Below are 27,642 nucleotides of genomic sequence, written 5' to 3'. Positions count from 1 at the left end.
CTCCACCCAATTTAGTAGGATGTCACACTACAGCTCACCCAATTCAGCAGAGTATTTGATTTTCTGTCTAATATTTTCAGGACTATGGAGGATAGTTTGGAAGAAGAGATGCAGTCTTCCACCTTCACATGCACCAAGGACACGTGCACTTTCTTACCTACACTGAAGAAAATGCTATTGGACACCACATTAACTGCCATGTCTCAGTGCTATACAATGCTAGGATTTGTGGTTTTGTGAGATATTTAGCCTTTCCTGTCAGAGAGCTCTGGTGCCACAACAAGCTACAAATCCTAGGATTCCATAGCTTGGAATCCTGACTGTTCAAGTGGTATCAAGATGTATTATTTCTGCAGTGTAGATGCAGCATGATTTGTCCTTGCTGATATGAACATAAAGCCATGTCTAATTGAGTATGTGATACTATGGACTTTATCACACAGGCATAAAAGACGGGAGCATAGCGGGCTGCTCACGTCAATATTGCACAATAGCACAAAGATTATCACATGATGCTGAGCAATATTGCAATTATCCTGCAATTATTGCACGAATAACGAGGAATTTTAGCCCCACTTTTTATTCATGTAAAAATGCCGTGACTAAAAAGTGGCGTTAAAATTCTTCTTTATACGCAGGATAACCACAGCACTGCACAACGTCATGTGATAATTTTCACGCTATTGTGTGATACTGATGGGGCATCCCACAATGCTCCAGTCTTTTATGCCCATGTGATAAAGTCCTATGACATTCATTCTATCTATGGCCCCTGATAGGTTGCCACAATGGCCCTAAAAATCATGATACTTAAGCAATCGTTCATGAAAGTTGAAAAAAGAAAGAGACAGACACCAAAAAATTCAAGGGAATTTTAAAGACACAAAACACTATTTACTCTGAAGACATTCACAGGTGAATATGCAACACAGGACCCTGAAAGTACTTTTAAAAAACCAAAAAAAACCCTGCAGGATAAATAATTTGTTTCAACTGTAATAAGTTCTTCTTGATCCCATTTAAGGTCTGAGACTTCCAGTGTGATCTATATAGAGCTTGTCAAAGTATCTTTTTTGGACTAAACCTCAGCCAGTGGTCATGTTGGGGAATTCTGGCAATGTAGTCCAAAAAGCTAATATTTCTATGGTCTGGATCTATACTTGTCTGTGTATTAAAACATATAGCCCTCTTCCCCTGAGTGTTAGGAACAATTGTTTTATGAACAACTGTGTATATCTGTACACAATAGTGTATATTTCATACACAGCATTTGATGTATTTTTGGTGCGCTAACTTGTTGACTTACTATCCCAGAGCACATCATCCCTAGCATTAGTGCTTTGACACTATGTGCAAGAAACAGGCAAGATTTATAGACAGCAAAATGTCTTTTTTATGGTTATACAGAAGGGAATTCCTATTATTGTTAAGGCTGTATAAAATTATTGATCCACTGTTCCATTTTAAACATAAAACGGTATCTTCTCAAAGGAAAAAAAAAAAGCAACAGCTAGCTGGTATCTTGAAATTCCCTGATTATATAGCAAAAGAAAATGTGCCACTGAGAAAATAAATGCCTCCCTAGCTTTTAACCCACTACTTTGCGACAGAACATTTCATCTTCCAGGGAAGGAAAAAAGGAAAATTCACATTGCTTCCTTTACCTATCACATTCCATCTTTTCTGTTGGTTTTCTTTTATTAATAACAGTGTGTTCATCTGCTTTCACTCAAGCATACCAAGGAATTGTGCAACTATTATACAACCTCACATTATCCCTTTGAGGTAGACTGTTTTCTATTTGTTATGAACAAAATTAAGAATGCAATAATTAACTTGCCTCTGTTTTCTAGAAGAGATTCCAAGCAGTCAGAATTCCTAGTTGTCCCTATTGCATTAGCACAATGTATTTCAAAATATTGGTCTCTTTGGGGGGAAATTTGTGTTGCTTAGTTGAAACATTATGGAATAGCAAATTATAAACGGATAAATTTTACTGCTCAGATTTATGGAAATTCCCCTTCAGTATACCTTATTAGTTCCTTGAACATACTTCAAAAATCCTCATATTATTCTAGACTGCTCAAAGAATTATATGATCTTCAAACACTACTCCTGAGATTTACACAACAATCCTATACTTGGAAGTGAGTATCATTTGAACACAAAAACAATTACTTCTGAGTAAACATGTATAAGATTACACTGCCAGTTACTCGGGTCTTCTAAATTCCCTTCCTGAGGTACCATTATGGTGTGTGTGTGTGTGTGTGTGTGTGTGTGTGTGTGTGTATCCATATGGAGATTACATGACCTGTCCTTATTAATATGCATTCTAATTTAACCTCTTCCACTTTCCTTTGTTATTAATTACAATTAACTTGTAATTTCCTATAATCTTCAGTGCATATCAAAACATCAAGGTATGGTCACAATAATAATAATAATAATAATAATAATAATAATTTTTATTTCTATCTTCCCGCCTCTCCCAATGGATCGAAGCGGGATCACAACAAAGTTATAATTACAATTACAGTATTGCAGCGCTAGTCACTGCACCATTAAAACCACAATTAAGATAAAAACATAAAAGCATAAGAACCTAAAAACATTAACAACAATCAATCATGGGGGCAGCTGGTCTCGTTCCATGCTAATGGTCTTCATAGTAGGTCAGGAGGTTAAGTGTGGCGGAAGAGCTCTGTCTTTACCGCTTTCTTGAAGGTTCCTAAGGATGTAACAAGGCAGGTCTCCTCTGGGAGTCCATTCCAAAGTCTAGGGGCAGCTATGCTGAATGCCTTTAGGGAAGTAGAAACATACTTGGATGATGGTATCTCCAACAAATTCTTCCCACTTGTTCTAAGAGTACGGGGCGGATTGTATAGGGAGATGCATTCCCATAAGTAACCCAGACCCAAGCCAATCTCTTTGTACGTTCTCTCTTACCATGCTAACAGAAATGCTTGTAAATAAGAAGACATCCCCCTAACTCTGATGTGGGTCAGCCAATGCTCCCACACAGCCATTTTACAGTATTCCCTCCACATTCATGGGGTTAGGGGTGCAGGACACCCGTGAAAGTGGAAAAAATGCAATTAAAAAAAAATACTTGAGAGAACACCTCTCTAAGAATCTCAAGGTTCTCCAGCACAATTTACTGGAAGTTGGCTACAGAGTTGCTCTGGAAGACTTACAAATGCCTAGAGAAGTGTTTTCTCTAGGAACCTCCAGGAATCTGGTTGTTGGCATTAGAGTTAAACTGGAGGACTTAAAAATTCCTAGCAAGATCAAATCCATGAATAATCAAATCCACAAAATAATCCACAAAAGTCAAAGCTGCATATGTGGAGGAGTGACTGTACACACTGACCTGTAATGTATAGCTGCATACCGTGTTATAACATAGAGGTTTTCCCAACCAAAAGACACATTCCCTCTAAGCCAGGCCCTGAGCAGTTTTGCGTTTTGAATTTGAGGGCAAGGAGTCTCTGCCATAAGAAAGAGACTCTTCTATATGAAGGAATCCTGGAACACATTCTACTTCAGTGCTTCGTCTACTTATCATCTACACAAACTCTTCATATTGCTTTTCTCCTTGCCCTCAAATTCAAAACGCAAATACACATGCTACTACTCAACTTTAGTGGGTTAATTTAAACTCAACAGTATTACTTTTCTTGTATATAAGTACTATCAGTTCCAGACTCATACACAAAAAAAGCTTTACCTAACTACCGCCTGTCTCTCTGAATTTGCCTATAACTTGTGTAAACAGTGAATGTAGCATCTGCTACACTCCATCCTAGCATAAAACTATAATGACCCTTCCAAACTTCAACTATTTCACAGACATTTTCAATAAACATCTTCCGGAATTTCATAACATAACAATTTTCACTTAATTGGGTGATAATTAGCATATAGTGTACTATCCCCTTTAAGTTTAAAAATAGCCAACACAAAGTTTCTCCACCACACATTGAGCATTTTCTTGGAGTGAAGTAAGGATTCCATTAAAAGAGAAGAAAGGGAAAAACACTGGCAAACCTTCAGTAGGTCATGTCAGACCTATTATTTCAATACATTTCTAGGTGTCTCCTGCACTTTCGAGCTGACCTTTCCTGAGTGTCAAGAGTCTTTTCCATGGCAAAGGAGACCAGGATCACTGGTGGAAGGGGGGATGGCCATTTTTGACAGTTCCCTGCTTCTTCCTGCACACCACAGAAGTGCTTCTTCACACCCAGTTTGGGGGCTTTTCTTCCTCCTAACAACATGTTTTCAGGGGCAAAGAGGCCTGCAAGGGGTGAAGAACTGCAACCATCACTCCCATTCTACCCATAGATCTCTTCAGTTCCAATCCACACATTTAGCATTCAAAGTATTTCAGCATTCAGACATTATTACAACAAACAAACATGATAGATATCACCCCAAGACAGACATGGGATGCAAGAGGAACTGGTATTGTTGGTTCCAAATGTGTGTGGGTTCCAAATGAGGCATACTAGCTAACCCAGATGGCAAAGTGATTCTTACTTGTTTCCCTTTCAGCTCACGCTCTTTCAGTTTATAATAATAATAATAATAATAATAATAATAATAATAATAATAATAATAATAATAATAATAATAATGTAATAATAATAATTTATTATTTCTATTTCCCGCCTCTCCCTACGGATTGAGACGGGATCGCAGCAAAATTACATACATTCATACAAATTCCAACCGTTAAAATTCTCTTAAAATAACCCTCCTATAACACAATAATACAATATAATACGATACAATATAAAACAATACACTTGCCGAACCAGAGTTAAGATTCAGATTCATCTCTTACACAGTCGGCAATACCGTAGTTTAACTCCATTAGTCTTCCTCAACAATGACTTTGATGTAAACCATTTTATTTATCTATTTTTAAAAAATCATTCACTGAGCAAAGTTTAACCACTTGGCTCTCTCTCTCTCTCTCTCTCTCTCTCTCTCTATATATATATATATATATATATGGGGGGGGGGCTCCTGCAAGATGTTAAATGCAGAAAGAATAAGGTACTAGCTGAAATATCTACAGAATAATTATTCTTTCTGCATTTTACATCTTGCAGGAGCCCAAGATTACATCACCATCCAGGATCCCATAATGTATTTAAACTAAATCTCACTAGTTCTGTGACATCCAGTAATTCCCTTCCCTCTTGCAATGCCCCCCTTCCTCTGGATCCAAAAACCCTGGTCTGGTTTCATTGAAGAGCTTTTTCAACAAGATTTTTTAAAAAATTGGTTCAACTTTCTCCTTGAAAAGGCCCCCACGGTGATCTACAACTTTAAAACCAATGTCACAACAGAAGAATAACATTAAGAACAGCATGATACATTTCAAAGCCATTGAGAGGGCAGAATAAAACCCATCAAATCCACCCCAAACAAAACATTCTTTATTGACTAAGTGAATTTGTTCAGTAATATAATTTTAACTTTGGAAGATCCTTGCATACTGGCCTATCAAAAAGACAGATAATAATTATCATGAAGGATCATGATCATGATAATAGCAAGGACGATGACAGATCCAATCTGGCTTCCTTAGCAAATGGGTTTCATAACTGGCCTGTTCTCTTTCCACCAACTTACAACCAGGTCTCTGAAGAAAATAGTAAATTACATATAACTACTGCAGCCACAGGTCGTTTAAGGTATGTGTTGTGAAAGAAAAGTTTGTACAACCTAAAAACAAAGTCTACAATAACAACATTTGTTGGTCTTTAATAATTCAATACCTGCCTTAAAAAGAATATGACTTGTACAACAATGTTCCATCCAAATTTTTATCTGAGCTTAAAAATATGGACTCATCCTTGAGTGTCTGATCTCAGGACTGCTATTTAATGAAATCTAAATGTACCACTATGTCACCATGTTTCAGATCACATACAATTATTCTTCATGATCTTCTTTTCTGGTTCAACATAATAAGTAAGTATTGTTATAGTAAAGTGAATGGACCTATGAGCAAGGTACAAAAGGTCAAACCCATTTGCTTCAAGAAGGACAATTCTTTGACTGTGCTTGATGACACTGCCATGTGGTATAAAAGAACTGTCATAACAAAATGTTTTAATACACATGTCTTTTGTGTGATTTAATCTTAATACATTCAGCAAGCATTTAAACCTCACTGGGAGTCCTCCCCCCCTCATGCAAACATACAGACTCTTCATGACACATGGTTCCTTGAGCTCCCATCAATTGCTAATAAACAAGCTTTTGATTTCTGCCCATGGATACATGTTAGATTCCCCTGACAATGGTTCCATTCCATATCATGGTCAAGATGTACCCTGTGTATGTAATAAGCCTTTCATTATACTGACCACACACCATACCAAAAAACACTGCAACCCCCATATACGTTGCTTGAACAGCGTCCATTCCTGCCTATGTTAGCTGCCAACACATGGTGCAGTAAAACAAGAAATCTGTACACCTTTGATGAGCTCAGAAGTTTCAAAAGAAGCAGGCAAATTGTGTTTCTCTCGTTTCTCACTTTTCATGCTTAACAGGTGCTCATTCCCTTTTGAAACTTGGGTTACTCATTCTGGAGGAAAAATGAATAATGTGCTCCTTTGCATAACATGAAAAACAGGCTGCAGCTGTCATATTTTGCTCAATATCTAATATCCACAGTAGTAATTAAATGTGTTGGCTTTTTTAAAAACACAAAGGTTAAAATAATAAGAAAATAGCAAGAAAGTGGAAACTTTCACTCCACATAAAAAGTATTTTCACCTAGTATTCTCAATGGCATTTTAACAGTACCATCACTATCAATCACTGTAGTTCTGCACATGGCCTAAAACTTACTAAAGTTTCAGATGTTTGGCACCTGGTATTTCGACTTTCAAGACCTCTTCATCAAAAGAAGTATGTTTGGGTAATACTGCATGAATAAAAGCAGGCAACATGGTGGAATAAAACGGCACACAGCAACATAATCCATTTTTAGTTTAATCCAGTGAGAACAGATTAATGTGAGTGAACAGTATGTCCTCACTATATGCACCAGTATTTGTTAGGAAAGAAGGGAGAGATAGCCCACATCCAGCAACCAGGGCTGCACATTCTAATGCAATCCACAATCCCAATTCTGCAGCCACAGACTCCACAACAACCTCCCACCTGGCCCACGATTATCTTCTTCCTTACTTTAGAGTGGAAACCATGTAAAAGAGAAGCAAATGCCCCCCTTATCTTTTGTAGAGTGTCATGAACACTGATAGTAATATATATATATATATATATATATATATATATATATATATATATGATGGTAATAATTTTAATAAGTAAGTTTACAATTATGAAATATTTCTCAGAGTAGAAAGACCAGATTAAAAATCCTTTTCTCATGGAACCAATGAAACTTTGGAAAGTTTGGACAAAAGTATTAGCACTTGTTCCACCACATTTATGATCCCTTTTAGGCCAGTCCTAATTTCACCACAGAAACAAAACTGTTCAGTATGCAAGCTATTGACAGAAGGGCATTCAGAGTAAGTGATATCTTACATACAGGAATGCTGACTGCAAAGAAATAAATCAGCACCAAATTACAAAATCTCAGAGCCACTTGATTCCAAAAACCCCAGGTTTCTGAATCTGCCAAGATGTAACAATGCAACAACAACAAACAGCCTTACAAGATCAATGATAAGCTTTGAAAACCTATGCATTACTCATTTATATGTTAAGAGCTGCCAAGTTTCAAAAACAATTTGCTGGGTTATTGACACAGCCTATGGGAAAACAACTGAAATTAGCTTTTGAGGATGATGGGAATATGGTGCCCTGCAGAAATATTCACCTCCCTTTGACTTTTCCACATTTGATTGTGTTAGAACCTAGAAATGAAATAGATTTAATTGTTAATACAGTTGTCCCTCCGGATTCACGGGGGTTAGGGGAATAGGACCCCAGTGAATATGGAAAACTCGTAAATAAGGTAAGCCCCTCCCACCTCCCCTTTGATGCCTGGGGCGGCTGTCCAAGGCATGGGAGGAGCCAGGGGGAGCTCGCCCGGTTCTTCCCCTGCTCTTCCCTGCCTTTAACTGGCTCTGTGAAGCCAGTTAAAGGGACAGGAGGGTGGAGGGAAAGAGGCACAGGCCTGCCTCTCTTCATCCCCCTGCCCTCCTGCCCACAGCAGGCTAGAGGAACAGGAGGATGTGGAGCTGAGGAGAAGCAGCACGCACCTGCCTCTCCTCATCCCCCCACCTTCCTATCCCATCTGCAAACAATCAAAATTGCGAATCTGAATCCCGTGAATCCCGAAGGGTGACTGTATTGCCATCTGATACACACAAGATAGTCAACACTCCAAGAAATTTGTATTTTGACAAAAAAAGTTATGTAAACAAAAGCAAGCTGGGACTTGTAGGTTGCATAACCATTACCCCATCTCATGGATAAATGCTGATACAAACACCTTTGGCAGCAATATATCTGGGACCTTCTGGGATAAGCGATTGACAGCTTTGCACATCTGGAACTTTGCTTGCATGTATCTGGATAGAGGCTCATTTAATCAATTCTCTCATTTAATAATGTCAGTTTTTAGTCCATATAATGTCTCTATTGATGCCTTTTTCATGTAGTCCATTTTAAATTAGGATTAGAATAAACCTGTCTCCAGGGTACCAAAGAAAGATGCTCGATCTCACAGTTCCAGCACCATGTAAAGGGCTACAAAAGAACAGGATGTGAAAACAAGCTGTAAGCATATCAGGCAAAGAAAAAAGTAGAAGCTAGAAGTTGTGTAGGTGTATTTAGCAATCCTACTATCCATCTGTCATAAATCTTACTTGTTACCATACATCACCCACTGGCAGAGGGCTGTCTGCTAGACAAATAATACTACCATGAAATGTTTTGTACTACGTTAGTGCCCCTCTCTCTCTCTCTCTCTCTCTCTCTCTCTCTCTCTCTCTCTTTTTCTCTCTTGTGTGCATTTTTCATTGAGACAATGAATTCTTTGCCCACAGAAATGGATGCTTCCTATGTATATGATCAAAAAACATGAGGACACCTGCACTCATATTAGAAGAAATTATAATCTTCCGGAAGCTTTATGACAAATAAACAAAAATCTTCACCAAACACAGGGAAAATGGAAATTTCTAATACTGCGGTGTCAAACATTTCTGGGGTGCATTAAGAATATGTTGACTTTTCCTATCTGTCCACTTACATTTTATTAGGTATGTTAAAGACCGAGTTTACAATTAACTGAACAGACAGTGTACAAAAGGCTTTTAGAACTATACCATATGGTCTAGGGAAAGGAACAATCTGGATGATCCACATTTCAATCTGCAGCCTTGTCCACCTCTATAACACATTATATTGCTGTAATAAAATATTAAGATAGATTAGTTTCAGTTTTTAAAAACATTTTTCAGACTTTCATATCACCAGGCAACAAGTTTTAGCCAGAAAGATTTTTAAAAAATGGGGGGAATAAAAGAAAAAATCCCTAAGGCTTTGGTTACGTTTTCTAGCACAGCATATCAGATAGGAAATATTTGCTATCTATGCTTCACAGTAGTTCTACAATAGAAATAGAGAACATCTCTGTTTATATCTTAGAATACCAGTTTTACATGCGATATATTGGCTAAAGTCCAATATAACAGGTAACAGATTAATGGAAACCAAAATGAGTAGTGAAACTCCTATTATTGGAGTAGGAGAGTAAAGCATGGAAGCAAAAAAAAAAAAAAAAAGGGGGGGGGAGATAGGAAAAAAACCAGAAGCATGAATGCAACTGTTCAGTGACTAGTGTGGAAGAATAAAGAGGACTACTATAATAATCAATACAGGAAAATAGAAAGCAATAACAAAAAAGGGAGAACGAGAGACTTCTTCCACAAGATCTGGGAATTCAAAGGGAAATTCAAAACATGGGCCAGAATGCTCTATGATAAGAAGAGAACATACTAGATCAATAAAAATGAATGCCAAATGGAATGAAGAACCACATGAAGATGACACCCAAATCCTAGAAAGTGAAGTGGAAGCTGCAATAAGAGAAATTTCAGAAGAATAGATCACCGGGAACAGATGATATTACAACAGAACTGCTACAATCCACACAGACAGAATAAACTCTGCTCCTTTCCAAGAGCTTAGTAACACCCAAAAAACTATTGGCCCACCTTCTGTCATATATCAAGGGAAGTGATGCAGAGGTATGATGAAACAATTGTCTTTCCACTAATGTACATGCAAATAGAATAAAACTGAAACTAGGTTTCCCATTTCTCTTGAAATACATATTTCAGCGCCCATTCCCATTATTTTTAACACATCCCTGTACAGTCGGCCTTCCTTATCCACAGAATTTTTCATCCACAGATTCAAGCATCCACAGCTTGAAAATATACAAAAAAAAGTATGAATTCCAAATAGCAACCCTTGATTTTCTATTTTATGTAAGGGACACCATTTTACTATGCCATTGTATTCAATGGGACTTGAACATCTACGGATTTTGTTATTCATGGCGGGGGGAGGGTCCTGAAACCAGCAGATAACAAGGACTCCCTGTATTCCATTGTGATTGCAACCATGTTCAGGGGTGTATCTACAAGAGGTGCCCAATGAGGGCATTGCTCCCTCATCAGAATTCTGACCCCCATTAAATTTTCCTTCAGCCCCAAAATCTCTAATATTGTAGAGAGTAAGACAATAAAACCATTCACACCCTGAACTCTTCTACTTGCTGGATTTACATCCTCTTAGAAACTTTTCTTTGGATGCCTACACAGTATTTCTAAATACTCAACTGAAGTGTTATGTTACTGCAGGGGTAGGCAACCTTTTTGAGCTGGGGGCCGGGTTGCTGTCCCTCAGACAACTGGGGGGCCGAAGCCAAAAAATAAATAATTAAATAATTTTTTTTGAAATTAATTAAATAAATAACCCGGCACAAATATAGGACAAAATGTTCAAATGGAGGGCACTTTTTAAATAAAAAATGGAGGACACGGGGAAAAATTTGCTGATTTTTTTAAAAATGTTAAGATAAATGCATGTTTCTGAGGCTTCTATAGACAGTTGCCCCGCCAAAGGCCCCGGCGGCAATCGGCGGCAGGACTGGGCTGGGGCCGGTCCCAAGGCCTCGCCGGGCTGCATCCGGCCCACGGGCCGCAGGTTGCCTACCCCTGTGTTACTGCAATGCTAGGTATTTGGGGACTGAGGGGAAACTTCAATGATGATGCAGAATTCATATGTGCTGGGGCAATGCCCTCATTTTGTCCCTGCTTCCCCCTGGCTATGGCTAGTTACACTACTGTTCATCAGTTGACTGATTGTTCCTCAAATGGTAATTTTCAGAGGAGGTAGTGTGGTTTTTTTACCCCTTCACATATGTTAATGATCCTTCTTCTCTGTAGAATTGCTTAGCTTCTTTTAAAGGCGATGCACTACATTATGTGCTAATTATTATTAGGATGCAGCAATTTGCTTGTCTCACCACTGGTTTTGTCAAAAAGAGCATGTCAACTTTAATTAGCCCTGCACTCATCATCAACCCTCTCATGTGAGCTGGCAGTACTTTTTTTAGTTGGCTCTTCAGAAGAGCCACATTCACTGAGCTCTCCGAGCACTTAAATTTCACTGGACTAAGAGTTCATCCTTCTTCACAAGTTAAGACTAAATATAGATTTGTCCACCTTGTATTGCTGTAGTGAACACAATGGTGTGAGGGAGAGAAGTGCACCTGAAAAGTTGCAAAAGAACTCCACCGCTGCTGCCCTCTTACTGGAAACGAGTGATTGAATTTGCTGGTGTAGTGAGAAATTTACTCTTGCTCTATGATGCTCTACGGTACAGAAATCTCAGGGCTCAACCAACAACTTGACATAAAAGAAGTTGACTGCCAAACCCAACAAGCTACATTTGACATGCTTCTTTATCAAAAACATAGATGAGTTGTCCAACATGACCTATCCAAGGAGCTGTTTGCATGGGACAAAAGGCCCATGTTCCCCTCAGCCTGGTATTGTCTTGACTGGACAATGCAGGCCATTAGCCCCAGGTCAGGATCTAGCAGACCAGATGTGGATGCAGTGGATGCACCCTGATCCCAGCCCCAAAGCCCCTTAATCCTGCCTAAAAAGACTTTCTGTTTGCTACCGAGTTTCTCTTGAACTCTACTGCAACAGCCAACAGAACACATAGCCCACGTGCCTCTTACCTGCTGCCACTCCCATCACATCCTCTCTGATGGTCCCTGCCATGACCAGTGCTGTTAGAAAGGGGCACTTGGTCATGTGGGTGCAGCCAGGTACCACGTTTATGCTCTTACAGGCCACAGTGGGGGCCTTCAGAGAGGATGTGATAGCGTCAGAAGTGCAACAGTGGTGGATCCACTGTGTAGCTGCAAATGGGCATGTGAACACCTACCAGTTGCCATACTGGCCTGAGGACTGATCCGAGTCAGAACCATTGCCAGCGTCCTGCCCATCTGTTTAGACCTCAAGTTAATATTTGAAGAAGAGGATGTTACCCACAGGTTTACCAAATGTTTCCAAACAGGGGCCTACTTGAGCAGAAGACTGAAGCTAGACAAAACAAGAGTTCCAAGGAGAGATTTCCCAGAAAAGACAAAGTGGCCGTGGGAGAACTAGCAATAAATTGTTTTGTTTTGTTTTGTTTTTGCTTTTGATGGACTGCAAGGGAGTGATCAGTATGCCACCTTGAAACACAGGAAGGAAGGGATACAAATAGTGTATATAAATAGTGTAAATAAACGTAAGCCCAAAGACCAACTATATTAATGGATACTAATAAAACATAGGATTCACCACTGGACTAAGGACAGAAGATTTGTTGAGGAGGATACTGTATTTCATTAGAAATCCAGTATTAAACAGATATGGCAGATTGCTATTTACATTCCTTTAACTGCAAGGACCAGCAGGGTGAAAAATTACTTTATCCCAGTACTATAAGCGAACTATCTGAGGTATCAGTAGCCCAATGTTACCCACTTAAGTTACTAGTTCCAACTACATATTCATCATCATCATTGCCACTATTAATTCATTTACACACTGCTTTTTTCCTCCATACTGGGACTTGAGGTGGCTAACAAAAATTAAAATTAAAACAAACTAACTTGCAGGACTTACAAAGACATAATTAAAACATATTAGATACTGTATCAGAGTTAAAATGTAATTCAGCTATCTATACAATTTAGATAGTTTAAAATAAAACTATAAAAAGATAAAGGATAGTGAAGCAGCCAAATGAATTTCTAAAAGCCTGACAGAACAGAAAAGTTTTCACTTGTCAGCAGAAAGAGTAGCCCCACTGAATCAATGGGATTTACATAAGGGTTGGGTTCCCATTGCGCAACTGATTTAATGGCTTTTCTTGCTGAGAGTAGAAAGTAGATTTAGGCCAAAGTCTGGTTTGTTTTATTTTACAACTCTACCCCATGTCACTGTACTCTCTAAATAAAATCTCCTTTAGTATGAAGTGGACTTGAACGGGTGTTCAAAAGGGTGAGATCTAAGGCTGGCCATTCCATCAATGGAGGCTCAGTGTTCGGAGACAAGAAAACTACATTTCCCAGTGAGTAAAGACAGTCTTTGAATGGCCTGAGAAGCTCAATTATATCTTGACAGCAGAGGTAGAGCTGTGAGTCCTACAAATCCCAGGTTCAAGCTACAGACCCAAGAGTCAGCTTCAAACTACAGACCCAATATTTGCCTGTTTGTATGCTTCTGGACTGGTTAAAAGTGTGCTTTCCACAGCCTGCCAAAGAGAAAATAAACATGAACAATCAGAATTAAAAACGAGTTTTCAGAGCAGAAAGAAAACAGGTTTTTTTTTAAATTAAAAAACTTTTTTTTCAAGATACAATACAGCTCAGAGACAATTCACAGCTTATTTATCACTGCAGTTAACAAATTGCATAAAACTATAATATACAACCATGACAGACTGGGATCTCCAACTGAAGCAGGAATCTATTAATTAATAAGTCAGGACTCCCCAAGTTGCCAGTAACCATTCCCACTTCAGATAAGGCTGACAGCAGGAACTACTTTGCACTCCAGCCATCTTGGAAATTACAAAGATCACAGTAAGCCATTGAAACTGGGAGAGGAAACACTGTTAATATGTGATTACTCATTCCGAAGTGGAAATCTGAACTTTAAATATTCTCATCGGCTACCTTTTCTTTTTGTACTTTGGGGTGCATGGGGGGGGGGAGAGAATCACTAGAGGTGCGATGAAGCATGGAAGTCTCTTCAGGCTAAGTGCCCTCATCAAAGCATCTTATAGGTACATTAAAAATTGAATGGGTATAAACAACTTCAGTAGGCAGTGTTCGAAAATGATATTCCACTGAACTCTGAATTCATAAACATCAACACTTGGGAGAGTTTGCATGGGAATAAGGCAACTAATTATTGTCTATTGCTTTAGGGCACGCCTGGTGCTCTCTACAGGTATCTCTACGGCTGCTTTTTTCCTAATATATTGCCTCTTGAAAGCTTTTGCTGTAACGACTTGCTGATCTACTCCAAAGCATTCCAAGTATACTAGAACTACTTTATATTCAGAAAGAAAGGCACAATAACTTTTGAAAAGCTGTTTCCTAAAAAGAAGCAGCAGTTGAGATGTAGTGCATGCTTTGCAAGTGAATAGTGAACAAAATTATGTCTACAAGTTGAATTAAATTGTATTATGCATCCGAAGTGCAGCGTGTAAGTTTTTATAATGAAAAAGTTGGTGTTTTGTAAACAGAATGAAGGAGACAAATTATAAATAACAAGTTATTATTATAGCAGCAAAGTATTGCAATATTTAATTTTCATTAAGGTAATGCTGTCCTTAACAGTTAATCCTGTGGTCGGAAGCAAGAGCAATCATCTCTTATAGACAGTATTGCTGTAACCTTACAACCTAAACATTGCCCAAGTAGCAAAATCAGTAGTTGCATGGAACCCCAAAATACATACAGTTCCAATTAAAATTTCACAGCAGGTAAGTATGGTTTTTCCCACAAAACATTTTAAAGGGTCACAAAAAATGAGATCAAAGCAGGATGAGCAAGAACATGCTGATTTCCATGACTTCCAAGGACCCGCAGATTTTGTCCTGTCTTGATAACCATTCATTATTTGTAGTCATGGACCAATAGTCTCTTACGTTTTCTCGCATGTGCAGAACACACTTGGAGGAAAGTCTTCTGCCTAAATTGATGCTGCATTTTGGAAGCACTCAGAAAGTTTCTGACTTATAGAAGGTCAGAGAGAAAAAACTGAAGGTGTAAGGTTGAAGCCCATAAACAACAAAACTCTACTGAGTCGGATATCATTCTCTAAAAAAGGACTGCACCACTTTTTACTCCCTGTGATGACAGCTTGGGGATCACCACATATCCATATGCAACATAGCCTTTACTCTACCATGCTTTCCTCTCACAGCATGGAAAAGATCAAATCTGCATAAGGTTAGTGAGATAAAAGTGGGGAGAAGGCTTTCCATTCCCTTTACTAGTTATACCCCCTCTTTCCTCATGGCTAGCAGCACCACATCTATGAAATCAGTAGGGGTAAAGAATTGAGTCGTGGTGGTGTCAGCAAGATCACAGCACCCACAAGGACTTGGGGAATGGAGTTGTGTACCCCACTCAAAACTGTATAAAAAATTGGAGATTTACTTACATTTTACAAGGCATAACAGGCCTATCGTTTACTGCAGGTAGCTCTGACTTCAAAGCCCCTACACCATGCAAAACTCTGCTGGCCTCTGACAGCAGGGAGAAAGTAAGGAGGAAAAAGTTCTTACCATGCTTTCTCCATTGTTATTTTAACAGCAGTTTCCCTCCCATTGAGAACAATATCAGCAAGTGAATTTAGAGCTTGCTTAAATCCTCAACCCAATTGGAAGTGTCAAACAAGTCTTGAAGGGTTCTGAATCCTGCAGATCCAGAGCCTCCCTCTGAGCAATCCACACCACTTCCATGCTCATCCCCATCACCTTCAATTCAGCTCTGACAGGCTGGTGATCAGGGAGCCAATCTTTCAATTGGGAGAGGAGGGAGATGGATGTGAGCCAGCAGTCTCTGGGGGCGTTCCCACTTGGCAGATAAAACGGATTATATTGGCGCGATTCTGATTCGGATTATGTTCTGGGAATAATTCAATTTTTTTCCATTGTTTCCAATACCAAAAGGGGCAAATTACCTCGATTCATTTAGACCCTGTTTTCGTTCCCATTTATTTTAAATTGCTTTATTTTAAAGCGGATTAACTTGCTCCCCGTTCCCATTTGTGTCCACAAGCTGTCAATCAAGCGCGTAGGCTTCAGACGTCACAAGTCTAGGGGTTTTTTTTATTTTTAGGGCAGCCAATGAAAATTGGCTGCATCCAAGGCTCTTCTGTTGTGTCTCCCAGACTAGGAGGAGGCTTGGCAAATCGGATCAAGGAGGAGAAGGCAGCAGGCTTCATTATTGGGGAGAGAATCTTTGGGGAAGAGAGAAGATAAGGCTCGATCCCCTCCTCAGATCCTTGGGCGTTCAGGCTGTCCATTCCCCAAAATCACTTTGCCTCCCTCATTGCTCCCTGGGCTGTCTGGGGGGGCGATCAAGCAGGGATGTCCTGCAAAGCCTATCCCATAGTTCCTCTGGAAGGATCCGCCTATCCCCAAAATCGCTTTGCCTCCCCCATTGCTCCCTGGGCTGTTGGGGGGGGGGGTGATCAAGCAGGGACGTCCTGCAAATCCCATCTGCTGCTCAGGCAGAGGTGAAAAAAGAAAAAAGAATAGTTAAAAATTGTGTTCAATGGCTCTCCTCACCCATCGGTCTATGAATGAGGAGCAGAGGGGAGGTAAAGGCTATGCGAATGGAAGAACATGGCACCGGCGATGCAGAAAGAGAACAAAGAGGGTGACACCCCCAGGCCAGCCTCTTGAGCGCTGCTCTTCCCATCTCCAGGTTCCCAAATCAGACACCCTTTCGTTCCCATTCGGATACCGCGAATCATACCCCGCTTTCTAATTCGATATAATTCGATTTTGAATCGAATCGCAGTGGAAACGATTCCGGGGCATTGAGGAACTAATTCGGGCATCAGTGGGAATGACACCTCTTAATTCGCTTCATGATCCGCTTTATAGGCAAGTGGGAATGCGACCTCTGACTTATCTCAGAGTCAGATCTATCCTATGGACCCTGTCCCAAGGACCACAGTTAGCACTGCTAATCATTTTCCCTTTCCATTAAACTCTACCAAAGCAAGTCACTGTTTTCAGAACATTAACAAAAAACATTCCACCGTGTTAGAATGTGGATTCTTATGAACATAAGCTAACATACTCATACATTTTGTTCCCCCCAAAAACCCACAAATCTTTTTCTATAAACCAAATTGTGTGGCTCCAAAAAGTGTACTTGGCATTTACATTTGTGTTCAATTTGCAGCCTTGATTACAAATGCAGCATTTCAATGTTTAAACTTTGGATTTATCTTGGTTTGTAATCACACACAAGCACCCCGAGGTGTGTGTGTATGTGTGTGTGTGTAAGGTTTAAGTAACTTTTATAAGAACATGGCTGGAAGATATAAGGGACAGACAGATGACTGAAGAGCACAGAGGCTTTGTTGGCTAAACAACCAAGCATTTTGTGTAACTTGTAAACAGTTTTTTGAAATCAATGTTCATAGACATAAAAATACTTACCAAGTATTTTTTTAAAAAGGGGGGGGGAGAGAGAGAGAGAGATTGGGTCAAATCAAATTCTACACCTGTAGCCACAATCTGCATAAAATTCAGTGCACACAAAATTGCAGAAGGAAAGTATATATGTGTATGCTTATCTATATCCACACTGAGGAATTATTCCAGCACCGTTATCTCTTTGGTAGGATGCGAAAGCTCCCTCTTTCCTTCTCAAAAAAAAGAGTGAGAAAAAGTGATAGAAAACTTTTTAAAATGACAGTGAAGAAAATGATTTATGAGTTGTATGTTGTGGTCCTTCGATGAGAAGCTGGAAACTTCCCAATGGAATTTCAGCAGAATCAGGGAAAGAGCTGGATGTGTTCACTAGGCAATCTCTGAGGGTTTAAGCATGTTTGTTTGATTGGTATTTTAGCTTATTGAAGAGAGTGAAAGACTCCTCTGCCTTTAAAAAAAAAAAAAAGACACTCGTTCGACTCCATGCAACCAGTGCCTGCTGCTCTCTTTTCACCTACTTTTATGTCATCTGGGCCTGACACACACAAACATACATACAAAACACATGAACGTACACATCATTCTCCCACCTCCAGAAAAACCAGGCTTCACATTTCTTTCTGCCAGCCTCTGTCAATTTATTGGTTAGTGCGGATGTATTCGCCAATCTATGTGTCCACTACCAAGAGGCTTGCAATATTAAAAATACATTCACAGCTACTAATAAACAGGACTAATATATAATAAACATAATTCACTGACCTTGATACATACAGTGGGCCTTTAGTAAGTATCTGCTGGGATTTGGTTCCAGTACCCTCTGTGGATAACAAAATCTGTGGATGCTGAAGTCCCATTAAATACAGTGGATAGTAAAATGATGACAATGGCATCAAAGTTTGCTTTTTGGAATTTATTTATTGAATACTTTCAAGTGGTGGATACTTGAATCTGTGATAAAGAATCCATGGATACAAAAAGCCAGCTGTAGCACTCCACAGAATTTGGAAAAGTTAGTTTCTCCATCGGCTATCATGGTCACACTCACTGGAGGATATTGGAAACTGCACTCCAAAAAAGGTAACTTTCTCAAACTATGCTTTTCAGCAGTGTCATGCTTCCATTCTCAGATCAGGGACGTAGCCGGGGGGGGGGGGGGGGGGGGGTCGGGGCCCCCCCCCCCCTTAGAAAAAAGAAAGGGGGGGGGCTGCTGCCCCGCTGCCCCCAACCCCCATTATAATGGGGGCACTTAGTCGGGCCCCCCCCCTTCCTAAAATCCTAGCTACGTCCCTGCTCAGATGCCCCTCTCCCTTTCCTGGAAGCTTAAAATATGGAGATCCAATGGCTATTCATCAGGATGGACAACATTTGCCCTTCCTTTCTTGGACCATAATGATCATCATCCTCACCAGTGGCTATACTAACAAGGAATGATGGGAATAAAAGTCCAACAATGGTAAGGGCAAAACATACCCATCCCAGCTATACAAAGATCAGTGTGACATACTGAATAATTTGTTGGGTTAGGATAAGGATCGCATTCTATGTCCACCCGCTCTCTTTATTATGATGTTTGCACAGCCAGTGCTGATTAAGCTGTGTGATACGAGAGACCAGGAGTTTATTTTCCCCAATGTATGTACCAGGGATCAGCACCATAGTAGTGTCTATTCAACAGACTTATTGGATACAATTGTTTCTTTCTCTCCTGGAAACTCTGCAGGGACTGTCAGCCAATGGCTCGGGGACTGGCACTTTACAGTTCAAGGACCACCACTTTGAGTAGCACTGTTACTCGAAGTGGGTGACCCGTCCATCACTCCATACTCACCATAAGTTGGAAACAAACTGAAGGCACATAACAACAACAAATCTCACAACCAACTGTTGATTTATTTATCATATTTGTATTCCATCCTTCTGACAAGGTGATAAAAGTAGTTTCTTAGCCTGACCTGCATTAGCCTTATTAAGCATGGCAATGCAGGCAATGCACAAAACCTCTGCATGAAAGCTAGCTTGACCACCATCAAGTTTTGCCACCAAGTGAGAACTTGAGCCCAGCTTTCCAGCCACACTTCCACATTGATCCTCTTGTGCTAAAGGGGTCAGAGATACAGCACACTAATAAAAAAGCAAACAAAATTATAAAATAAACTTGTTATAAGAAATTAACTGCTATACTGGAAACAAGATGAGGAGAAAGGAAGGGCTTGGGTATGTAATGATTTCCTGTTAATAAATGAATTGCTGGATTTTGAGAGCGGAGAAATAGCTGAGGTGTTCAGTGATTTTATTTGCCTAATAAATTAATTGGAGAGAAAAAGCTAGGGTGTGTAGTGCTTTTATTTTGGTAATAAATTAATTACTGGAAATTAAGAAGAGAAGCAGCAGCTGGGTTGTACCATGGTTTTTTATATTGGTAATAAGTCAATTCCTGGAGACTATGTGGTTAAAAGGGGGCTTGTTGTTAATGGTCAACATTTACAACTACTCTTTGAACTATTCTGAATAGAATGGGACTTTTTACAGTATGCTGATTTTGCAAATGTTTTTCTAATGTGGAACCCAATGTTCAAATGAAAATGAGCAGGTGGCTTTATATTTTGAAAGAAGAAAAGAAAAGGAGGAGGGGAAGAAACACCACTGCTGATTAAGACGGAAGTGAGAAAAATGCCATAGCAGTTTGAAACTGTACCTACAAGTAGATATCACATTGCTATACAGCAAATCAGTGTAACCACTGATGATTACAAGACTTGTGTTATGACTCTGTAAAATGCACCTTCAGTGCAAGCAGAGAGATTATATTGGGGAGAGTCCAGGTTACTGATTTTGAATTGATTTGAGATAGAAACACAGTAGTACACCTAGCATTTTCTAAACAAGCTCCACAAACCATAAACCTGTTTGCTCCATGATCTAATTTACTACAAAAAAGAAAGAAAGAAAGAAAGAAAGAAAGAAAGAAAGACATCCCTTTATTGATGCAGGGGCAACAGTATCTGCAAAGATAGGGATTGGAAGCTGTAAATAGAGCTTGGTGGGGAAAATGCCTTTTTGGATTAGAACTCTTAGCATTCCCTAGCCAGTATGGGCCATGACTTTTGCTGCCTAAGGGAGCCAGGGAGTTATAATCAGAAAAAAATAACTTTTCCAAGGTCTAATAGTAAGCAAACATATTTGACTCCATGGTTATGCCACAAAGGGCACAAATGAAATCCAACTAAGTACATAAAATTCTTTCACTTCCTCCATCTTACAGGAACACAAGAAGTTAGTTTATACCCAAACAGATCATTGGTTCATGTAGTGCAGAACTGCTCACAATGACTGATGGTAACTCTCCATGGTTTCAAATGAGATATTGGCTTAAGTGAACTGCTCATGTGATCCAGCTTTGCAACTACACTTTTAACAATATTTACAAAGCATCAACCAAGAGGTATAGCACTACAGGGAAAAAGAAACAATTCTTCAAGAAGACAGTGAAGTTTATCTACTTTACACTGCAGTCTTTCACACAGCTGTGTGTAGATTCACATGCTGTATGCAGATACCACTGAACTCAATTAGATTTACACTGAAGCAGATATGCATAAATCTGCACAGATATGCTACAGCCCTCTACCCATAGTTGGGAATAAGCAACACTGCACAGATTGAGACTGACCTATAAAAGACATTAGGGGATTTTGCTTTTATTTACAGAAACTATCATTCATGACACTATGGCCTTCCTTGATAACTACCATAAAGCTATAACCAAACCCAATGCCATGGTATATACAAGTGACTCAATACCTACACTGCCTTCTTTGCTTTAGAACACATTTGGAATACTACTCCTGACATAAAAAGGACCAGTTTGGTCAGTAATTATATACCTTAGGGATCGTTTTCTCACTCACTTAGGCCCAGTACAGACGGGCAAAAGTGCTGTCCTGCCAGCGGGGTGAGGGCTGAGCATCCCCACGCTCACAGCCCTCCCCGTGCTGCCCAGGCGCCATCTTGGTGCACACCCACTCAGATGGCACATGTCATGATGACGTCCCTTTGGCAACAGCTATGGTGCTACTTCGCAGGCACAATAAAGAGCTGGAAAAACTGGATCGGTGCTGTGGCGTGCGTTTGCCATGGCACCGATCCAGGACAGAAAGGCATCTCGCTGCCCCTTCCTGCCCATTTGTACAGGACCTTACTTTCTATCATTTTTATACTCAAACAAGAGAGCCCTGATAACTTTACTTCCTGTGTGACAAATCCATATAAGAAAAAAAGAAATGAAATCCCACAAGATTTTTTGGAGATCTAAAAATACTTTCCTCAAAGATCTTCCCAAGCCAGAATTCAGTTACTTTTCAAAGACACTGATAGATTATAACTTTTTATAAACTGAAATTATAATCGATATAGGATCAGTTTCAAAAACAAAAGATTTTGTTTGCATATTTCAGGGTTTTCAGGGTTTCAATAATGTTAGTTACCTTAAAACTTTGAGACATATCAGGGAAAAATCATGCAAACAACAATATTACTGTATATACTCATGTATAAGTCTAGAAATTTTAGTCAAAAATTGACCCAAAAACCCCAAGTCGACTTATCCATGGTGAATGTAACAACTGTACTTTGACTCTTATATAAAAAAGGAACTATCCTCTGTTGAAAGGCAAGAGTGTCATTCTTTCTGGAAGCACTGATCCCTTTCTACTTGCTCATCCAGCACGAACAGTTATGCCTTCTGGAATTTTCTAAGTGCACTGGCATTATTTCCCTTTGCTTCATCTTTTAGATACTTTGTTACATGCCCCTAAATTTTACCCTCGACTTATCCATGGGCCATAGCAAAATCCAAAGTCCATAATTTTGTCCCTAAGGGTCACATGAGGTCAACTTATAGGCAAGCATATACGGTATCACAGGTTGCACTCTTACACAAATTAGAGGAATCTGAGTTCCACCAATATTAAGGGAACTTGAACTTAGAGAAATGGGTACAACTCTGTAGCTTCTACCATCCAGCAGCTTATCCCCAGTTTAAAGTAAGAACTAAAATTATACCAACCCTACCCATAGTCCCATTATGGTATGTGCAGATTCCATACGTAATCTCTCTGTTGAAAAACATCTTAGGAACATTGCCTAAGGTGTGTATTTATACACACACACACACACACACAGGTATAGCAGGGGGTTGGACTGGATGGCCCTTGCAGTCTCTTCCAACTCTATGATTCTATGAGACCAGGGCCAAAATATCTGGGCTTCCAATTTTTTGATCTACAGCTCCGAACACCTCAAACTAGCATGATCAACAGTTAAAAGATGCAGAGGCTGTAATCCAAAACATCTGGGGGGCTGAAAGTTGCCCATCTCTGTTCTAGATGGACACTCAAGTTTATAATTCTATTAAATGCGGACTTGCCATTCAGCAATTAATTCAATGGTTCTGCTCTAGCGGGAACTATTACTGTATTGGCACACATAGCATACTTTTGATGAAGCAAGGTTGTCCTGTTTGTTAAAGGAACCATTATTACAAAGAGTGAAGCAACATACATTTGAGTATCACAGGTTTTCTCAACAAGATAGAACTACACATTATTTTTGCAGAGTTTCTATTATTCATTTCCTCACTGAATGACTAAGCTTCTGGAGACAGTAACCTAGGAGACTGCAATGTGGTTTCTGACAGTCCTTCCCCTGTCCCCCACTCAGCAGTCTCACCTCTCTATTGACAAAATGCTTTTGAAAGTTAGGGGATATCTGAAAAACAGTTTTCTGGGCAGTACAAGATGTTGCTGGTAGAATGAAAAGAAAAGCAGTGGAGGCTCTTTGGACTGCAGCCCCTGTATTTTAGTAAGGTTTCTAAAAACAGCTGATGAAGTCAAGGGTGAGCTTTCCAAATAACTTTTCACAAGCAACTATGAACTGTTCAGTGATTGTACATAAAGACAATTTTGGAGTGGTTTTGCACCGGAAAGAACAAATATATTGTTACACAGCAACTACGTAACAACATTAATGCTATAATTTAAAAAAATGGCTCCTCCTATAGTCACATCTTTAACTCTTTACGAAACACTGAGAGGTCAACTTCTGCATCAAGTCATGTGAAAACTTATTTATTATTCAAATTGTAGCAAAAGACACTGTCTACTGAACAGTAGGCAAATACATTTTTATTCAAGCGTACCCATATCCCTCCATATCCACGGATTTTTTTATCCACAGGTTCAGGTATCCACAGCTTGAAAATATTTTTAAAATACGGTATATAAATTCCAAAAAAGCAAACCTTGGATTTTGCTATTTTCTTTAAGGAAAACCATTGTACTGCATCATTGTATTTAATGAGGTTTGAGCATCCCTGGATTTTGGTGTCCATAGTAGCCTCTTGTAGAGATTGTTCATCAAGGCAATCAAATGTTGTGGCACACCTGTTTTTTAAAGAGTGATCCATAATTTTTCATGATCAACCTTTCTATATTCTATAAAGCATAGACTGATTTTCTTCTGAAATTATTTTGTGCAATCCACTATTCACCATTTGTTTGCAATAGGATCCCTAGTGCATCTTCCTTTTCTAAATCCAGCTTGGAAATCTGTAATTTTCCACTCTATATATGGTATTAAAAAGTGGGACAGCCCTTTTAATATACTGTCACACACTGGAAAGGGGCCATAGCCTTGTTTGAAAACCATGCTTTGAATGCAAAAATTTCAGGCAGGTAACAAGTGGTGGGGAAGACCTTCACACTGACTGCTGCTGCCAGTCATGATTGCATTGGGAGAGAGAAGACTGTGCAGACCTCCGGACATGCTAGGACAGCAGACTTCCCATTTGGGTCAGAGAGAAGAAAGAAGGATTGAAGTTGTGGTCTGACTTCAACTTGGATGGTACCAAGATGGTATTTCAGGGCAAAACAATTCAATCACTCTGAGAAGTGGGTGTCCAGGAAGCATCATGGCTGAACAGTCATCCCGCAGTTGAATGAGGTTTGGGGGTTCCCCACTCAATCTATAAACAAGCTGTCAAACCTCCTGAATGACAAGGGAAGTGTCAATAAGCTTTCTCTCTAATATATGTGCTTGGATAGCAAGTCACATTAACCTTAGTCAATACAACCAACAGTGAAGAATCTCAGAAATTACAGTACTTCTAGAAGACCACACAAGTTTACAATCCCATGATAAATAGGAAAATATTCTAATGTAGTAGAAAAAACTTTGATATTGGGAGTAATGATTAGTCTTGTGTGTCCCCTTCTCTTGCCACCATCACTGCACAAAGCAGGTAAAGACAGCCCAACATAAACACTGGCACTCTTTACAGTGACTTTGGCCCCATACAGACAGGCCAAAATAAAGCTGCTTTGGGCCACTTTGGAGGTATGCTATTTAAATGATGCATGCATCCTAAGAGACCGGAAGCCACGCCAATGCCACAATCCAGTACTAAGGACTGGAGCACAGCTTTGGTGCAGCTTCCAGATTCTTAGGATGCATGCATCATTTAAACAGCACACTTCTAAAGTGGCCCAAAGCAGCTTTATTTTGGCCTGTTTGTGTGGGGTATGAAAGAAATTGTAGCATTTTGTAGACTTGATCTACTTACTCAGATGCATGGGGTGAAATTGTGTCCATTGTGGAGGAAATAGATCAAGACTACAAAAGCTCATGCTACAATTTCTTTCACGCACTTAGTTTCAAAGATGCTACAAGATCCCGATATTCCAGACTAACACAGTTAGGCCTCTGAATTCTACTCTTTATATTGGTTACATTCAAATGCATTCCAACATACAAAAGGCCACTAAAGTTACTTAGCAAAGGCCACTAAAGTTACTTAGCAGGAGCACAGGCTGTAATTGCTCTTTTAACTGCAGAGAAGACACAGAGGTTGAGCAAGTTCCTTTCATCTATTTATGTTTATGAATTTGAATCGAAGCCGAGTACCACCTGAAAAAATACAAGGCATATCTATCTGTCAAATCTAATCTATGTACATTTGAGAGATAGTAGAACTATTCTAAGTGACAAATGCTTAATTTTTGTTATCTGTGACTTGTTATTCTCTCGGACTGTCATTCTGAAATTTTGTGACTGCAACAGAAAAATATGTAATTTTGATATGAAGAAAATAGTTACATGTATTTTGCTTAATTCTGAAACACAATGTTTTTGTGTCAGGAAACAATATCAACATACAGTAGCAAAAACTGAAGAAAATAACTTACTTTATGGAGACTTCCACACAACACCTTTTTTCTTATATTCTGTGTTCTAAAAGAAAAAGAAAGGGAGAAACAGAAGAATATTTTCATTAACAGCACAGAAATATAAAGTCATATAGAAACTGGTTGCTGAATAATTACACAAAAGGAGAAATCTTCTATTGCAGCTAGATCTGCAAGAAATACAACACACACTTCTCAGCAGGTTTAAAGCTAGAATATGGTGGACGATATTTACACACCCTGTTTTGAAAGCAGTAAATGCACAGCTACATAGGAGTCCATTCTAAATTTATCGAAATCCCATGAGGAATACTTTGTCTACGGTGTATTACAGAAATTCAACACAGCAGCTGCTATCCCACGTTTATTTATATATGCTTGAGACCTCAGTGAAATTAATGGAACCTAGGCACCCTTCAAGGGATGCAGAGTTGTCTCTTGCACAGGTCTATAAACAGAGCTTTTAAAAAATACTTTTAAATGTATTATTAGAATCCTACCAATAATTCTTCCTCCATAAAGTGTTTATAGGTTTTTATTTTTATGACGAACCTAGCAAGTATCAAATACCAGAAGGGCAAGCTTTACCATCAGAACTGCAAGTTTTACCATGAGAGTTTCTCAAAAGAAGATATACGTACATTCCATTTGCAAGAATAAGCACACTCTACAAACAACAATGTTTTTATACAGAGCCCCTACCTTATACAAACCTATCAATTATATTCCTAAAGAAAACTTGTATGTTGGTAGATTTTTATACTGTAATTTTGAATCTACAATTAACTTTCCTCAGACTTCCTTGAGTTTCATCAGGTCCTTTAAGCTTATTGACGAAAACCAAAATTAAGGCTTCTACATCATAACCTTTCTGTATGACTATTTTCCAAAAGAACACAGGAGACATCCAATATTGCTTTGTGCATGGAAGGAGCTTCCATTTGCAGTGTGAGAGTTGTTGTCATGAGAGCGTTTCTCTGTGATCTTTCCTTACATTCATGTAGTAAGAGAAAGAAAGAAAAATTATGTCATCCATCCATTCCCAACTCTCAGTTCTGAAGAAATATGAAATCAATTTCAAAATACAAATTTTAAGTTGAACTTCTTTATATCAGCTGAAACATGTTAGCAATAGCAATAGCAAGTAAATTTGTTATACTGCTCTTCAATAAACTAGCACTCTGTAATGCTGTGGCTAGAATGAATAAGCTAATTGCCACCAACAAACTGGGTACTCATTTTAGCAACCTACAGAAGGATGCAAATCTGAGGGGGCCCTGGAGCCCTTCCTGGGATGGATCTCACAACCTTGTGGCTGTGAGTGGCTGCAGTATTTAACCACTGCACCACCAGGGCTCCCTTAGGGGCTCCAAGTAACATAGAGTCAAATTGAAATGTGCAATAGCTACTTTCTGAAACCAGAGACCTCTTTCACCTGATCAGCTGAGTCAGGCCCTAAAGGTTCACCTTCTGCCTCAGTTGAAGTTTCCAGACTATCTTTTATAGCAACCCTATATAGTCTACACTGGTCTACTCTGGATGGCACCAGTAGACAAATAACTGAAGAGAAGCCATCTTCCTCTTAATACTACTGCAGACGGCATACTAGTTTAAGCTTGTAAAAGGCACTCCAACT

At 39.3% G+C, this 27,642-nt stretch overlaps 1 protein-coding gene across 9 annotated transcripts in view; it reads right to left on the bottom strand.

Annotated features, from left to right (window-relative positions):
- Positions 1-27,642, bottom strand: part of GTDC1 (glycosyltransferase like domain containing 1) — a 280,090-nt gene that overhangs the window by 224,760 nt on the left and 27,688 nt on the right. For 8 of the 9 annotated variants that reach the window (XM_042442163.1, XM_042442191.1, XM_042442154.1 and 5 more), the window contains one exon: positions 26,007-26,052. The gene's annotated coding sequence lies outside the window, so the exon portion shown is untranslated. Of the gene's footprint in view, positions 1-13,774; positions 13,831-26,006; positions 26,053-27,642 lie in introns of all 9 variants that reach the window. The other variant, XM_042442183.1, reaches the window with a different exon arrangement.

The sequence above is a fragment of the Sceloporus undulatus genome, chromosome 1, assembly GCF_019175285.1.
Source record: "Sceloporus undulatus isolate JIND9_A2432 ecotype Alabama chromosome 1, SceUnd_v1.1, whole genome shotgun sequence".
Lineage (NCBI taxonomy): Eukaryota > Metazoa > Chordata > Lepidosauria > Squamata > Phrynosomatidae > Sceloporus > Sceloporus undulatus.
This window is presented reverse-complemented; position numbering and strand designations above follow the sequence as displayed.